General features: G+C 41.6%; 1 long non-coding RNA gene across 1 annotated transcript; it reads left to right on the top strand.

Annotated features, from left to right (window-relative positions):
* The first annotated feature begins 431 nt into the window (after positions 1 to 431).
* LOC131275962 (uncharacterized) lies at positions 432 to 15,481 on the top strand. Its single transcript, XR_011647423.1, has 2 exons — positions 432 to 816; positions 12,465 to 15,481. It is a non-coding gene; the product is annotated as an uncharacterized lncRNA (long non-coding RNA).
* Positions 15,482 to 17,246: the final 1,765 nt, after the last annotated feature.

The following is a 17,246-nucleotide window of genomic DNA, read 5'->3' as shown; positions in this document are numbered from 1 at the left end:
TTTATGCTGCTACCATGCTGCTTTGACCACTGTAGCTTTGGAATATGTTTTAAGGTCAGGCATAGAAATTCCTCCCATGTTGTTCTTTGTTAGAATGCTTTTGGCTATTCAGATGCCCTTTCCCTTCCAAATGAATTTGGTGATTATCTTTCCTAATTCTGTAAAGTACGTTGTTGGAATTTTGATTGGTATTACATTAATCTATAAATCAGTTTGGGTAAGATCCACATCTTCATATTTTTTCTTCTAATCCATGAACACAGAATGTCTTTCCATTTGCTTAGGTCTTTTAAAAGCTAGCATCTTTTCTTGTAGCATTGTTTTGTAGTTTTATGCATATAGGTCCTTTGGTTAAATTAATTCCTAAGTATTTGAGTCTTTTTGTCGCTATTGTAAATGGAATTTCCCCCTTTATTTCCTCTGCAGATTGTTCAATACTAGTGTACAGGGAAGCGGCTGTGGCTCAAGTGATTTGGCTCCAATCTACCATATGCGAGGTCCAGAGTTCAGTTCTTGGGGCTTCCTGGTGGAGGTGAGCTGGCCTGCATGGTTAGCTGGCCCACACAGTGGAACTGGCCTGTGCAAAGAGCTGACATATACAAGTGATTGCAACAAAAAAGAGACACAGAAGAAAAGACAATGAGAGGAACAACAAACGAGGAAGCTGAGGTGACTCAAGCGACTGAGTGCCTCTCTCCCACATTGGAAGTTCCTGAGATGGAACCTAAAGAGCAGATGAGAAGATAAGATAAGCAGACACAGAAGAATGCACAGTGAACGGACACAAAGAGCAGAAAGTGAGCACAAGCAACAAAGGTGAGGGGAATAAATAAAATAAAATTTTTAAAAAGTTAATTTCCTTAAAAACAAAAAATACTAGTTTAAAAAACATTACTTATTTTTGCATGTTGTTCATGTATCCTGCCACGTTGCTGAACTCATTTACTAGCTCAAGTAGCTTTGTCATGGATACTTCAGAATTTTTCTAACAGGGTCATGTCATCTGCAAACAGTGAGTTTTACTTCCTCTTTTCCTGTTTGGATGCCTTTAATTTTTTTTTTCTTGTCTAATTGCCCTAGCTGGAACTTCTAGTACAATATTGAATAACAATTGTGACAGCAGGCATTCTTGTCTTGTTCCAGATCTTAGAGGGAAAGCTTTCAACCTTTCCCCATTGAGGATGGTGTTGGCTGTGGGTTTTTCATATGTGCCTTTTATCAGATTGAGAAATTTTCCTTCTATTCCTATCCTTTGAAGTGTTTTTATCAAAACAGATGCTGGATTTTGTTAAATGCCTTTTCTGCATTGATTAGATGATCATGTGGTTTTTTTCCCCTTCAATTTGTTAATATGGTGTATTATGTTGATAGATTTTCTTATGTTGAATCAGCTTTGCATAACAGGAATAAATCCCACTTGGTTGTGATGTATAAGTCTTCTGATATGCTATTGGATTCTATTTGCATGTATTTTGTTGAGAATTTTTTGCATGTATGTTCATTGAGAGATTGGTCTGTGATTTTCTTGTATCTTTATCTGGTTTGGTATTAGAGTGATATTGGCTTCATAAAATGTGTTGCGTAATTTTCCCTCCTCTTCAATTTTTCAGAAAAGTTTAAACAGGGTTGGTGTTAATTCTTTTCAAAAAGCTTGGTAGAATTCACCTGTGAAGCCATCTGGTCCTGGACTTTTCTCTGCTGGGAGATTTTTGATGATGGATTCAATCTCTTTAAATGTGATTGGTTTGTTAAGATCTTATAATTCTTGTAGCATCAGTGTAGGTTGTTTTTGAATTTCTAGGAATTTGTCCATTTCATCTAGGTTGTCTAGTTTGTTAGCATAAATTTTATCATAATATCCTTTTTTGTTTTAAAGATTTATTTTTCCCCCTTCCTTTTCTCTTCCCCCAGCCCTGACATTTTTGCTGTCTCTGTTCATTTGCTATGTGGTCTTCTGTACCTATTTCTCTTTTTGTCTTCTCTTCTCGTTTTTCTCCTCTAGGATTCACCGGGATTCAATCCTGGGGACCTCTGATGTGAGAGAAGTTCCCCATCAATTGCACCACCTCAGTTCCTGGTCTCTGCTGCACTTCACCTTGACTCTCCCTTTGTCTCTCTTTTGTTGTGTCACATCTTGCTGCGTGACTCACTTGCATGGTCACTGGCTCACTGTGTGGGCATGTGGTTCGCCACGTGTGCACTCAGCTCACCATGCGGGCAATTGCACAGGCACTTGGTTCATCATGTGGGCACTCAGCTCGCTGTGCAGGCACTCAGCTTACCATGCGGGCACTCATGGGCACTCAGCTCACCACATGGGCACTCACGGGCACTCAGCTCACCATGCGGGCACTCACGGGCACTCAGCTCACTGCACAGGCACTCAGCTTGTCACACATGCACTGGCTTACCACGTGGGCACTCAACGTGCCACACGGGCACTGGCTCTCCACACAGGCATGCTTTCTCTTCTTATTTTTCACCAGGAGTCCCCAGGGATTGAACCGGGGTCCTCCCATATGATAAGTGGAAGCCCTAGCACTTGAGCCACATCTGCTTCCCATCTCATAATATCCTTTTATGATATTTTTTTGTTTCTGTGGGGTCAGTCATAACTTCCCCCCTTTCATTTTTTATTGTAGTTATTGGCATCTTCTCTCTTTTCTTCTTTGTTAGTCTAGCTAGGGTTTTATCAATTTTATTGATCTTCTCAAAGAGGCAACTTTTGGTTTTGTTGATTTTCTGTATTTTTTTTTGTTATTGTTCTCAATTTCATTTATTTCTGCTCTAATCTTTATGATTTCTTTCTTTCTGCTTGCTTTGGGATTGGTTTGCTGTTCTTTCTCTAGTTTCTCTAGTTGCTCAAATAAACATTTGAGTTTAGCTCTTTCTTCTTTTTAAATATGGGTGTTTAGGGCTATAAATTTCCCTCTTGCCACTGCCTTCCTGTATCATATAAGTTTTGATAAGTTGTGTTCTTGTTTTCATTTTTTTCAATATATTTACTGATTTCACTTGCAGTTTCTTCTTTGACTTACTGATTATTTAGGAGTATGTTGTTCAGCCTCCACACGTGTAAATTTGCCTTTTTCCTGTCTATTACTGATTTCTACTTCCATCTCATTATGATCTGAGAAGGTACTTTGTATAATTTCAATCTTTTTTATATTTATTGAGAGCTGCATTGTGCCGTAACACGTGGTCTATGCTGGAGAAAGATCCATGGGCACTTGAGACGAATGTATAACCTGCTGAATTTGGGTGCAACATTGTGTATATGACTGCTAGGTCTAACTCATTTATCATGTTGTTCAAGTTCTCTGTTTCTTTGTTGGTCTTCTGTCTAGTTGTTATATCTAATGATGTGAGTGGGGTGTTGAAGTCTCCAATGATTATAGGAGAGATGTCTGTTTCTCCCTTCAGTTTTGACAGTTTGTCTCATGTATTTTGGGGCACCCTGGCTAGGTGCATAGATATTTATGACATATTTTCCTGGTGGATTGTCCCTTTTATTATTATCTAATGGCCTCCTTTATCTCTTATAACTTTTTGCATTTAAAGTCTGTTTTGTCTGATATTAGTGTAGTTACTGCCGCTCTTTTTCAGTTACTATTTGCTTGGAGTATCTTTTTCCAACCTTTCACTTCAGCCAGTTTGTATCCCTGGGTCTAAGGTGAGTTTCTTGTAAGCAGCATATGGATAGCTCATGTTTTTTTTTATTCATTCTGTCAGCCTGTATCTTTTTGATTGGGGAATTTAATCCATTCACATTCAGTGATATTACTGTACATGCATTATTTACTTCCACCATTTTATTCTTTGGTTTTCTTATGTCATATCCTATTTTTGTCTGTCTTTTTACTCTTTTGGTTATCCTTTCTCTATTCTTTCTTCTGTGCTCTCCTCCAAGCCTCACTCTCCTGTCTTTTTATTTCAGGTTCTAAGGCTTCCTTTAATATTTCCTTCAAAGGTGGATTCTTTTTTGCAAACTCTCCTAGTTTCTGTTTGTGAATATTTTATTCTCACCTTCATACTTGAAGGATGATTTTGCTGGATCAAGAATTCTCAGTTAGCTGTTTTTTCTTTCACTATCCTAACTGTATCATGCCACTGTGTTCTCGTCTTCCTTGTTTCTGAAGAGAAAGCCACACTAAGTCTTACTGAGCATCCTTGTATGTGATGGTTTGCTTCTCCCTTGCTGCTCTGAGAGTTTTCCCTTTATCTTTGACAGTTGACACTCTGAGTAGTATGTGTCTTGGAGGAGGTCTATTCAGATTTTTTCTGATTGGGATATTGTGTGCTTCTTGGATAGAAAGGTCATTTTTTCAGGAGAGTTAGGAAATTTTCAGCTATTATTTCCTCAAATACTCTTTCTGCCCCTTTCCCCTTCTTTTCTCCTTCTGGAACTCCAATGACACATATCTTTATGCAATTTGTGTTGTCATTCAACTCTCTGAGCTCCTGGTCATTTTTTCCCCATTCTTTTCTCTCCTCAATTTTAGCTGTTCTGTCTTTGGTGTCACTTATTCTTTCTTTTATCATGTTGAGTCTGCTGTTGTATGCCTCTAATGTGTGTGCATTTTTTTTTTAAGATTTGTTTTTGTTTATTTCTCTCCCCTTGCCCCCCATTGTCTACTCTCTATGTCCATTTGCTGTGTGTTCTTCTGTGTCTGCTTCATTATCCAGCAGCACTGGGAAACTATGTCTCTTTTTTTGTTGCGTTATCCTGCTGCATCAGCTCTCCGTGTGTGGTGCCACTCCTGGGCAGGCTGTGCTTTTTTCATGTGGGTCTGTTCTCCCTACAGGGTGCACTCCTTGTGCATGGACACCCCTACACTGGGGCATCCTGGGTGGCATGGCATTCCTTGTGCACAGCAGCACTGCACGTGGGCCAGCTCCACATGGGTCAGGAGGCCCTGGGGATTGAACCCTGGACCCTCCATATGGTAGCTGGATGCTCAATCAGTTGAGCCATGTCTGCTTCCCTCTAATTTGTTTTTGATCTAATCTATTTTATCTTTCATTCCCATTAGCTCTGTTACTTTTCTGTTCATAATTTCAAATTCTCCTTTGCACTCACTCAATGTCTTCTAGATGTCATTTATCTCTTTAATAATATTGTCTTTCAACTCATTAATTTGATTTAGGAAATTTGTGTTCATCTTGCTAATTAGTTTTCTCAAATCCTGTGCCTCTTCTGGGGCTTCTATATATTCCTTTTCTTTGGCCATGTCTTTCTTTTTCTTAGTATGGCTCATAATTTTTTGCTGATTTCTAGGCATCTGATTAGGATGTGGTTTATTCAATTTGTTTATTTCTTGTAGGGATTTAGTGGCAGGAGGCTGTGTATTACCACTGATTTTTTTTTTTTTTTAAGATTTATTTTATTTACTTCTCTCCCTTCCCCCTCTCCCCCCATTGTCTGCTCTCTGTGTCCATTCACTGTGTGTTCTTCTTTGTCTGCTTGCATTCTTGTCAGATGGCACTGGGAATCTGTGTCTCTTTTTGTTGCACCATCTTGCTGTGTCAGCTCTCTGTGTGTGAGGCACCATTCCTGGGCAGGTTGCACTTTTTTCATGTGGGGCTGCTCTCCTTGTGGGGTGCACTCCTTATGCATGGAGCTCCCCTGCGCAGGGGTCTCCCCTGCATGGCACGGCACTCCTAGAGTGTGGCAGTACTGTGCATGGGCCAGCTCCTCACACAGGCCAGGAGGTCCATAAAATAATGATATCTGTAATTACCATGTTTGTCATATATGTCATATAAATCTCCTAAATTTTAAATAACAATTTTTAACTCTATGCAGGACATATTGAAGCAGGCTAGTAAGATAGGGAATCAATAGATGGATCTGGAAGCTGGCAGAGAGTCCACATGGACATCAGGAACCCCCAAGATTCTGCTATCCAGGACAAAGACTTCTTCTGGAAGCAAGGAAAAGCCCTGGATATTCCCCCAAGGACTTTATCACTGGCTCCTCACTGGGGGATTGATGGGTGGGGTGACCAACCAAAACAGCAAACAGCTGGAACCTCTCACCTGCCATTAGCAAAGTGGTGGAATAACTGACAGTTTAAAAGCCAGGCACAGGCCTGAGCACTCTCTCACCCCACTCTCTCACCTCTGGACCTGTTTCTGCCCTTTGTGTGCTGCTCCCACCATTTTTTCTCTGCCATGTGGCCACACAAGTAAACCTGGGCATCTATAACTTACAATGGGGAATTGTAGTCTGTAAATAGCCCTCTTTATCACTTTTCAGCCCCTTCCTCTCTACCTGGGACCCCTGATCTGTTATTTTCTCCCATTTCTCTTCCTTCCTTCCCTGAATAAATTACCAATCTAACTCACCCAGCATGCTCTTGAATTCATGTCTGCAGCGTAGCCAGGAATCTCAATAAAATCCTATAACATATTAGGTGACCCAGTCCAGGAGTTTACTGGTGAGTGAAACTACGGCCCACGGCCTGTTCGATGCCGTCCTCTGGTTCTCCATTTTAAACGGGTTCCCCTATGAGCCCCCATGGGACGTAATCCCGGGAGGGACGGGCCAGGGCTCAGGAATTCTCCACGTCCACGCTGCACGCCCAGGCTTCTGAAATCTGACCCCAGTTGGGATGGCTGGGTCCTAGGGCAGGGGCTTAAATCATGACCCTGCCAAGACAGAGTTCCCCCGGGAGAGAGCCCGGCCTGTGAAGCTTCAAGCCATGTCAGCAGCCAGTCTGTCCCCGGCTCGCCTGCCATTGCCTTCTCCCACCCTCTCCCCTAGGGGGTGCCCGGCCATGGGGCAGAGCTGGGGCTCGCCCCTCCCAGCGGGTCCAGGCCTTTGCAAGCGCCTTCCTATCTGCCCACCCCCGGCTTCCTGGGGACGAAGGAGGAAGGGGGGCAGAGCCAAGAAGGGTGCCGTGGAGTTCCCTCCCGAGGGGTCACAGCCAGGAGCCCTTGTATAATTAACCTTGACTCATGTTTTACCCTTCTACTTCTGGCTACTGAATTTCTCTTTGCAGATTTGTGTTAGGAGGCTTTGGAATGTTTTAAAAACTGTGAAACTGGAAAAGTGCCTTTGTTTAGCAAGGAGGCTATTGCCTCAGGGCCCCAAAGCCTGTCAGCTAGAACAATTAACCTCTAATCCCTTAATGGCCTTCTGATGGCTGGTCTAACTGGGAAACTATAGACAGTAAAGTCATAGCACCAAGACCGCATGGAGGACTTCTGAAGGACAGGAGGAGGCAGCACGCTGGGCTTGGCAGCTTCAGGTTGGCATCTGGTCAGCCTGTCTCCCACGTCCAGGCTGCCCTGGGAATGCCCTGTGGCAGGGGCTCCGTGATTCCCTGGGGTGGCGGGAATCAGAGAGCAGCCAAACTTTCCCTGAGATTTAATTCAGGAGCTTCTGTTTGGGTCAGTTTTGGACCCTCAAAAGTAGGGGTGCCAAGAACCAGAGCAGGAAACTGAATGGCCCCCACTCCTTGGGCCCATCCATTCAGAGAGCAGCCAAATATCCCCTGGGACTGGTGCTTTGTTTTGGGGCCACTGCTCAGTCTCCCAACAATTCGGCTTGGGCTCATTGATCTGATATCTGGATTCAGATGCCCCCAAGACCTAGGTGCCCACAAAGACATTTGTGGGCCAGTTAAGCTGTGAAAATTGAAATTCTCAGGATGCTGAGACAGGGTTTCAGCTCCAAATTATGTAGAGCGGTGAATTTTAGTCAGACTAGGACTCAGGGATGCCAGAATGTTTGACTAAAAGGTGCTTCTTCATTCTTTCTAGAGTAATGGGCACAGCTCTAGCCCACCAGCAAACTCCCCACAGGAATCTCTTCTCAGGAATCAGGAAATTCTGCTGGTCCACTTGGCCACAGTATAGCCAAAAGCAGCCTCTGAGTTCCAGTTAAACCAGTGTAAAAAAAGAAAACAGATAAATCTGAGGCCCAGAAACATGTCATGTGTCCTTAAAGAAATGAGGAAATAAACTACAAACTTCTCAGTTTAAACTCAGTCGTGCCTATAAAAAGTGTGTAGTGATAAAAATAAAAAAACCTCATGTGCTATCAATTAACATCAAGAGTTCCTTGAAATGCTAAAAGTATAAAATTCTCCTGTTTTAATCTGTGCTTAACTTTGTGTTCAATTTTAAAATCTGTGTTTAACTTTGTCAGTTTGCTTGTGCCTAGGAAATCAGATTTGGGGTTCACCTGTTACAAATTGGATAATGGTGAAAGGTAACCTAAAAACGAATCTTTAAAGGGCAATACTGGGAAGCAAATTTGGCCCAACAGATAGGGTGTCTGCCTACCACATGGGAGGTCTAAGGTTCAAACCCAGGGCCTCCTGACCTGTGTGGTGAGCTGGCCCCCATACAGTGCTGATGCGTGCAAGGAGTGCTCTGCTACACAGGGGTGTCCCCCATGTAGGGGAGCCCCACGTGCAAGGAATGCACCCCATAAGGAGAGCTGCCCAGTGCAAAAAAAGTGCAGCCTGCCCAGGAATGGCGCCACACACATGGAGTGCTAATGCAGCAAGGTGATGCAATACAAAGAGACATGGATTCTGGGTGCTGCTGACAAGAATACAGATGGACAGAGAAGAACATGCAGAGAAAGGACACAGAGAGCAGACAACTGGGGGGGAGGGGAGCAGGGAAGGGGAGAGAAATAAATAAATCTTAAAAAAAAGTCAAAACTGTCTTGCTGATGAATTTAATGTATAAATCACAAATGGAATTTATTTAATTGCTAGAAGAGTTGAGAAACTTCACAAAGTTGTTACTAATAAAATTCTTGTGGCTTAATTAATAAAGGTACCCAATTCACCTTACATAAAAACTTACTAGAAACTGTAACTCAGAATTAAGATTATTTATAGATGCCTTTATATTATAAAACAGCAGAAGGATAATAGCTGAAATTATATTTGGGTAGGTTTAGCTTGAACCTAATATTGTAAGTGTAAATTTTAAACTGACCTTACCTTCAAGAACGATCACTTCAAGCTTAGTTGCATCCCTTGCCTTTGCTTATAGTTATTTCCCCTGTAGATCAGGGGAAAGCAAACTTGAAACATCCCTGTCTCCTGTCTTACTGGCTTTAGTGACTCTGTTTTCTCTCATGGCTCCAAGAGTGGACTAAATGCCGCCTGGTGGAATTCTTGACCCTTGGGGTTGAACGTCCACTCTTCCAGTCCAGTGGGCGCTGGAGTCCTGCTATCTCTGAGGACTGGGAAGTGAAGAAGGTCCCCTGCCTTGACTGTTGGGGTTCCTAAAAGTGGCAATTCATGAGAGAAACCAGTTGAGGCCTCAGGGAATATACAAAGAATTAGTCTTGCTCATCCAAAGTCTGCTAAAGTCAAAGTAAAATATAAAGTTCTGAAACAAAGGAAAATTACATTAAAGCATTGGGAACATTTTAATTATAAGCCATTAATTAAGGAACAAAATTCTTGTGTAAAACTGCATGGTCATATTGCAAATTGGAAAAAAGCCTTCAAGAAGATCTTTCAAGTGTTGTTTTACAGTTAAACTAGTTTTGTAAAAGAATGAAAGTTTTAAGTAACTAAGTTGTGTTTCTGTGCCAAACTATTCATGTCTGCCTATTTGCTCTGTGTGTAACTTCATACATCAAGATAATATCAAATTAACAAAAATTCTAAGTTCATATGTATTGAAAGTAAGTTTAAAAATGTAAATCTGCCTTCTCTTAAATACATAAAAAATAAGTTCTGTTGGTTACTAATTGAAGTCTAAAGTAAATTAGCCAGGCTATGTGATTGTGGTCAATTAAAAAGTTTATAAAAGCATCTTCTAAACTGAAGCATTTAAATGGCTAGTTCTAAAACATCATTATTAACTAGAAACCTAAATTGATATTAATGCCAGAAAGTAACATCATAGGAATGAAACCTGTCTGAAAGTCACCTCAATGCACACATTCAAGTGGTGATAATGAAAAGTTACCTTGATTCCATTGGGGATCTTCAGTTTTCATTTAAAAAATGGAAAAAGTAGTTTTTCCTCTACTGCTAAAGTAAAATACCTGCTAATTAACAGCTTCATGGTAAAAGTGTAGAAGTAAAAACAAAGTGCTAAAAAGTTAAGCTCTTTTAACATATAGCACATTACATTGGAAATGTTTAAAAATGTATAAAAATCAAGAGATAGACTTCAGCATTGTCAAACTCTCTTGTGCATTGAAACCAGGCCTTGACTACACTGCAGGGCACTTCTCCATATGAGTTATTGGCTAGGTTGGTCACTGACCCCTAAAACAATAAAGGGTATCTACTACATCTCTGGTTGTGCTCCTGAAGTAGACAGAAACTACGTTGGCATTTCAAACTCCCGCAGCAGCCAATGATGGCTCAGTACAGCCAAGTGTACAATGGGTATCACCTCCACAATGTCACTGTGTCATAGTGCCAAAGAGCACTATGCACCAGGCTGGTGGAATACTGAAAACGACTTTCCTAGCTTCTCTCTCTAGAGTCAACTGCAGCTTACTCTCTGTGTGAAGGACATACCAAGTGCAGCCACGATCACCAGAGTACTGTGAGTAGGACTTAAACACAATTGGCACTATGGCCTGCTCCCATGGAGAGATAACATGTATAGTATTGCAAACCTGGAACTTAAATCTATTAATTACAGCTCAAAGAGAAACTTACGCATTGAGTACTACATTAATTAGTATTATATACTGTACCTATATCCTATTCTAGATTTATGTCTGATGATTATGGTGATATTTCTATTAGATCATATGCTGTATCCTGGTAAACTTCATTTTCTGAGTAGTTAATAAACATGTCTATAAGATAAGGGAATGGCCAACTTGCCTGAGAGCAGTGGGGCCAACAGCCCTTTTAATTGAAAAAGTCACCAAACTAACTTGGGGGCAACCTCTCAGTCTTCACTCCACACCAGGTGCAGGACATGCTTAGAGCCAGGAGCCACCAGTGGCTCACAGGTAGCCGGTTAATTAAATACCAGGCTCAACTGCTAGAGACCCCTGAAGGGCAAATAAGGGAGTGCCAGACTCTTAGCCCAGCCACCCTACTCCTGGTGGAGGCCCCAAGTCAGATCCCGAGGAACCCCTTCCTCACTCCTGCCTTGAAACTGTTGACCAAAACTACTCAAGCAGGCCAGATTTAAGAGATAAGCCTCTTGTGAACCCAAATGTTGAATAGATCACAGGTAAAAGCAGTTTTATTAAGGAAGGAATTAAAAGGGCAGGCTATGCAGTGGTTTCTCAGTTTGAAACCACAGAGGCCAAAGCTTGCCCCTTGGAACTTTAGCCCAGAAGGCAGAGCTGATTGCTCTTACCTGAACTTTAAGACTAGCAGCTGGGAAACGGGCTAATATTTACACAGACTCTAAATACGCTTTCCTTGTCCTTCACGCTCACTCTGCTGTGGGCGAGAATGAGGCTTGCTTACTAACAGTGGGCCACCTATTAAGCATAAGCAAAAAAAGCCTAAATTTACTGGAAGCCATACTGTTACCTCAAGAGATAGCAGTTATGCATTGTCCAGAACATCAGAAAATGAACACTGCTATAGCAAAGGGAAATGCTCAAGCTAACGCAGCTGCTAAAGCGGCAGCTCAAACCCGGGTTTCCCTCCTCCCCCTTATTCCAGCACCTGCACCAGCACTTGAAGTTCCACAGTGTACCCAGGATGAAGAAGCCAGGGCAGCTAGCCTGGGTTCACCCTGGAGGCTGATGGGTGGCTTGTTAAGGCTACTCAAGTCTACCTGCCGGGAGCAGTGCAGTGGGAAGTCCTTCAGGGACTTCACCAAGCCACTAATCTGGGGAAGGATTAACAAGTTTAGCCAAACAGGTTTTTGAAAAACAAAGCCAGGTGAAAACAGTCAAAGAAATTACCAGGAGTTGCTCAATAAGAGCCAAAATGTAAGGAAATTCACTCTGTACTTCTGATCACTCCCACAACTATTAAAGTTAAAGAAATTTCCAGCTTGGTGCACTAATCCTGAGTGACGCCAGCTGCCCAAAAAAGTGCCAGCTCACCAGAAGCACATGACAAGAAGTGCAAATGCCAGTCATTGGATGGCCTGAAATGTCTCTTCAAGAGAAAACCTAAGTGGTGTCTATGTCAAAGTCAGCTGTCCCCTCCAACTCTAGCCTAAATGCCAGTTGCTAGGGGGAGAGCGAACCAAACACCCCTTAAAGAAACCTCGTACCGATGTCCCTTCTCATCCCACTCTTGGCTGCTTGAGGCATAACCACCACCATCAAAAATTGGGGTTGGCAATCTACACCAAACCCCATTATCTATTTCAGTTGCTCTCCAGAGCTAACCAACAGCATAAAATAACTCAAGAAAAAATACTGTTTCCCACCAACTTTGGGAAAATGCAGCCTTTGCAGGCACCTGGCCTTTTCTGCTTCTATGGTCCAGTGTCCTCTTAGTAGGACCATGTATTCTCAAAGTTCTAATTAAGTTTTTTTCTTCCAGAATCAACATCTTGTTAACCATATGGGAACTTCAGCTCACACATGATGCCAGATTCATCTTCCTTCAATTCAGATAAAGTAGCAAGAGAGTTCTACACCTTGTCAGGTGGGGCCCACAGCCCCTAACCATCAGGAAGCAGCGATGGATGAATGATCATCTTCCTTCAGCTCTCCTTTAAGATGAGAGGTGTAAACTCTCTGGGGAATGAAGCAGGCTAGTAAGATAGGGAATTAATAGATGGATCTGGAACCTGGCAGAGTCCACGTGGACATCAGTGACCCCCAGATGGCTGCTGGAAGACCCCACCCCCAGGATTCTGCTCTTCAGGACAAAGACTTCCTCTGGGAGCAAGGAAAAGCCCCAGATGTTTCCTAGGGACTTTATCATTCGGTCCTCACTAGGGGATTGATGGGTGGGGTAATCAATCAAAACAGTAAACAGCTGGAACCCCTCCCCTGCCATTAGCAAAGGGGTGGCATAATTAATAGTTTATAAAGCAGACCTCGAGGCCTGAGTGCTCTCTCGCCCTGCCCTCTTGCCTCTGGACCCGTTCCTGCCCTCTGTGCGCCGCTCTCACCATTTTTTCTCTGCATGTGGCCACGCAAGTAAACCTGGGGATTTATATATGGGGAATTGTAGTCTGTAAATCACTTTCAGCCCCTTCCTCTCTACCTGGGGCCCCTGGCCTATTTTCTCCCATTTCTCTTCTGTCCCTACCTGAATAAATTACTGGCCTAATTCACCCAACATACTCTTGAAATTTCTCCAGCATAGCCAAGAACCTAAACAAAATCTGGTAACAATATGTCTACAGGCAGGAGTCTCCCATCGACTTTCCAATGTGTGACATTTTAAAATTATTTTCCCCCTTCTTGGTTGGCAGAATCTCTGAACAGCAATGTGGCAGCACTGAGTAGTATTGTGGTTGCCCAATGCAAGAGTTTTTCCCCCAAAGATAATGTTTCCACTTTACAAACAAAACTTAGAACATGAACTAAATGGAAATTATTTCTGAAATCATCTGTAATCTTACCACAATGAAAGAGCCATTTCTGCTTTCTAAGGACATAGCGTCGACCTTGCAAACATCTGGGGTGGAATGGTCACTCTGGGAAAAGCTTTTGGGAGGTAACGATTGCTCATCCAGGGATTTTTCAAGATTTAAAAAATTTTACTCAGTTAAAAAGCCGAGGTGTACGACCCTTAAATGGCCTTGGCAAGATCAGTACTAGACAATTGACCTCCCCCAAAGGAGAACGCCTTGTCCCCAGGACAGGACCAGAGCCCTGCGCTTGTCCTCCCACACTTGCAGCAGGTCGCCTCCTGCTGCTCCTTTCTCCTGGGTGCCCTTCGCATGTTCTCCTGCAGCTCCCGCTGCCTCTTCGCAGCAGCAGGCAGGTCAGACAGCCCGATGCCACCGGTTCCTTCTGGGCACTGGGGCTCTTTATCCATGTGGGGTCAGGGACATGGGCTGTGGGGTGGAGTACTTGCTTTCAGGTGGAAACACTGAAGTTTTATTTTAAGATAAACACTTCTAGTTTTTGTTTATCATGTAAGGGACTGTATTCTACACATATTTACGCCAGGAGGGTGACCTGCAGAGGAGGGTTACCCCATTGCCTGTGCTCTGGTTTGCTCGCGTTTTCAGTCTTGGGTGCTTATGGTGACACTGGGTTGAGCCTGTCTCCGTCTTTTCTGTCTGGAGCCCTAGAGAGGGAATCACCGCTACCTGTCTGGCAGTGAAGCAAAACCTGTTTGAGCTGGTAACTGGACCACCTAAGCGGCTCAGGCACCGAGTTTCCAAGCTGCATCCCAGCCCTGCCTGGTTCAGTGCAGCGGCTCTGTCAGATTTTGCTCCCCCCAGCTGCCTGCAGCCCGAAGATGTTGCTGTCTTTTCCTGCAGGAAAGTCACCCCAATCCTGGCACAGAGACAAGGACCCCAAAATAAACCTCTCAGAGCTGGCCTTGCTGGACCCCACTCGTGCTGCTTCCCTGTCCTCCCCTACCTGCTGGGCTTGTTTAGTGACAGGCTCTCAGGTCAACTAAATGCAAGCAAGACTAAAGAAAGCAGGTGTAGAAACCACCAGTCTTGAGTTTTTTCAAGGACTCTCAGTTTCATCTTTACTAATTTCAGAAGCGTTTCCTTCACTGATAATGCCTGACATTTATTTTCAGTAGTGCGAAGGTGGAAAAATTTTCCTTGTCTTAAAAATAATCAAGCTGAAAAACTAAAAAAACTGAAAATAAAAATCATGCTGTGAAACATTAATAATTATAAATCACAAATGAGGGAAGACAAACACCTTTTTCCAACTTAAACCAATACTGGAAAACAGCGAAGCATAAAATTTGAAAATATTCACTTTCTAAAAATTTTTACTTGGACATAATCCCCCTACATTCTTTTTTTTAAATCATTTTTTTGTTTTGTTCTTTGTGTTTTAAAATTTTTTATCTTATTTATCCCCCCCCCCCATTATTTGTGCTCGATGTCTACTCTGTTATGTGTTCATTTTCCTTTTAAAAGGCACCAGGAACCAAACCCAGGACCTCTGTTAAGGCTTGTTGTGTCTCTCATTGTGTTTCCTTGTTGTCTCTTCATTGTGTCATCTTGTTTGCGTCAGCTTGCTGTCTTGCTTGTCTTCTTTAGGAGACACCAGAAACCTCTTCGTGTGGTAGGCAGGTGCCCAGCTGCTTCAGCCACATCCTTCCCCCCCCACACACATTCTTTTTAACATATTAAACCAATTTAGCAATGATGTTTAAATCCCATCCTTGAGGTCAATAGTTCATAAGTAAGTTCTTATTTGTGACAAGGTGAAAGAAATGGCATTAATTTTGTATCTTACCCAATTGCTTTTGTGGTTCAGCATCAAAAATACTGATTTTCTATAATTTCATTCCTCTCAATTATATATAATTGTTGTTCAATATTTTTGCTTGTTTTGTATTTAACACTACAAATTAAACATACCTAACTTTGTTTATCATTGTGAAATAAAAAAATCATTTACCAACATGTTTATCCATAACTTTACTTAAAGTAGACATTTCCAGTGTAAGTTTAAATCTTCCTGAAGTACATTCTTTAGAAATCCTTTTAATGAGAATCTATTGTTAGTATATTCTCCCAATTGTTTATTTTATTTGAGATAAGTATGTCAGAAAATGTCTTTATTTTCCCTTATTCTTGAAAGGTAACTTTGCTTTTTCTAAAAATTTAGCTTGATAGCATTTTTATTTTAGGATTTGGAATATATTATTTCATTGTTGCTGTTGAGAAAACAGCTGACAATCTAATGATGTTTTTTTTGTAGGTAAGTCTTCTTTTTCCCTCTCCAGCTGTTTTTAAGATATTCTTTTTGTCTTTGCTGTACAGCAGTATCCCATTCATGGAACTAACTGCTGATTTTTAAAAATTTATTTTGTTTGGCAGTGGTTGGGTTTCCTCATCTGTAATCAATCAATTTTGGAAAATGTCCCAGCAATTATCTTTTCTGAGGATTGCTTCTCCACCATTTACTTTCATCCTCTGCAACATATTAAAGGCCCATTTTATTTATGAATAAGTAACTGTCCATGGAATTGAGGATAAAGTAGAATGGAGGGAAATCTTTTTCTCTTTTTGGGCCAGAAACTTTCCAAGAGCTAGTCACATCGGAGTGAACAAAGCAGACGATGTATATTCTCTAATGTACCTCACATTCTCATGATAATACGTTTAACTTTTAAGTAGCACTTTACAAGTGCAAGTCCCTCCTTTCCCATCTTAAGTGGAAAACATTCAGTCTGTTAATTATACTGGTTAACTGTATGGTTTTATAGATGGTCTTTATCAATTGGAGGAATTTCCCCTCTTCTTTCTTTGCTGAGAGCTTTTAGTTGAATGGATATCAGATTTTGTCAAATGTTCTTTATTGCTCTAATTGATATGTTTATGTTATTTCTCTTCTTTAGTCTGTTGATGGGATGGATTACATTGATTGATTTCAGTATTGAACCAGCCTTGCATACCTGGAATAATCCCACTTGATTGTGGTGTATAATTCTTTTTATTCATTGTTAGATTGTTAGAAGCAACCCCTGGGAAGAGAGGAACCCGGGAAGCCTGAACCTTCGCAGATGTCAGCAGCCATCTCGCTCCAACAAGTTGCAACAGACTTTGGTGAGGGAAGTAATTTATGTTTTATGGCCTGGTATAAGCTTCTACTCCAAATAAATACCCTTTATAATAACCAACCAATTTCTGGTATTCTGTGTCAGCCCCTCTTTGGCTGATTAAGGCACATATTATATATTTATTGATAATCAATAGCACACATTTTATGCTCTGAAAGAATTATTGATTTGGTAAAATGGCTATGTTTAATTTTCTTTTAAAGGCAGAGGAACTGAATTGAAGGAAGATTGACTTCTTGATATCATTTTCAAATTACTGATATGTATTACTGAAGAAATAATTATATATTTTGCCTAACATCAAACAATCTGTAAAAAGTTTCCAAGAAAGATGCATTTCTTGTTCAATTTCCAAAAAATACATAGAGGCTTTCTAACTGAAAGCGTTCATTAATATATTCTTAGCTATCCAAAATAAATATTAAAAAACAAACTACAAAAAACGACCTCTCGGCTTTTGCATGTCTCACTTAGTTACATAAAGCATTTTCTGTCCCAACACTTCCTTAAATTCAGAATACTTACTCACTTCCTAAGAACATGACAAATAGTCTTCATTTCAAAGCATTCAGTCCATTTCCATGGCAACGCTGCGGGCTTCCT

The sequence above is a fragment of the Dasypus novemcinctus genome, chromosome 25 (assembly GCF_030445035.2).
Source record: "Dasypus novemcinctus isolate mDasNov1 chromosome 25, mDasNov1.1.hap2, whole genome shotgun sequence".
Classification (NCBI taxonomy): domain Eukaryota; kingdom Metazoa; phylum Chordata; class Mammalia; order Cingulata; family Dasypodidae; genus Dasypus; species Dasypus novemcinctus.
This window is presented reverse-complemented; position numbering and strand designations above follow the sequence as displayed.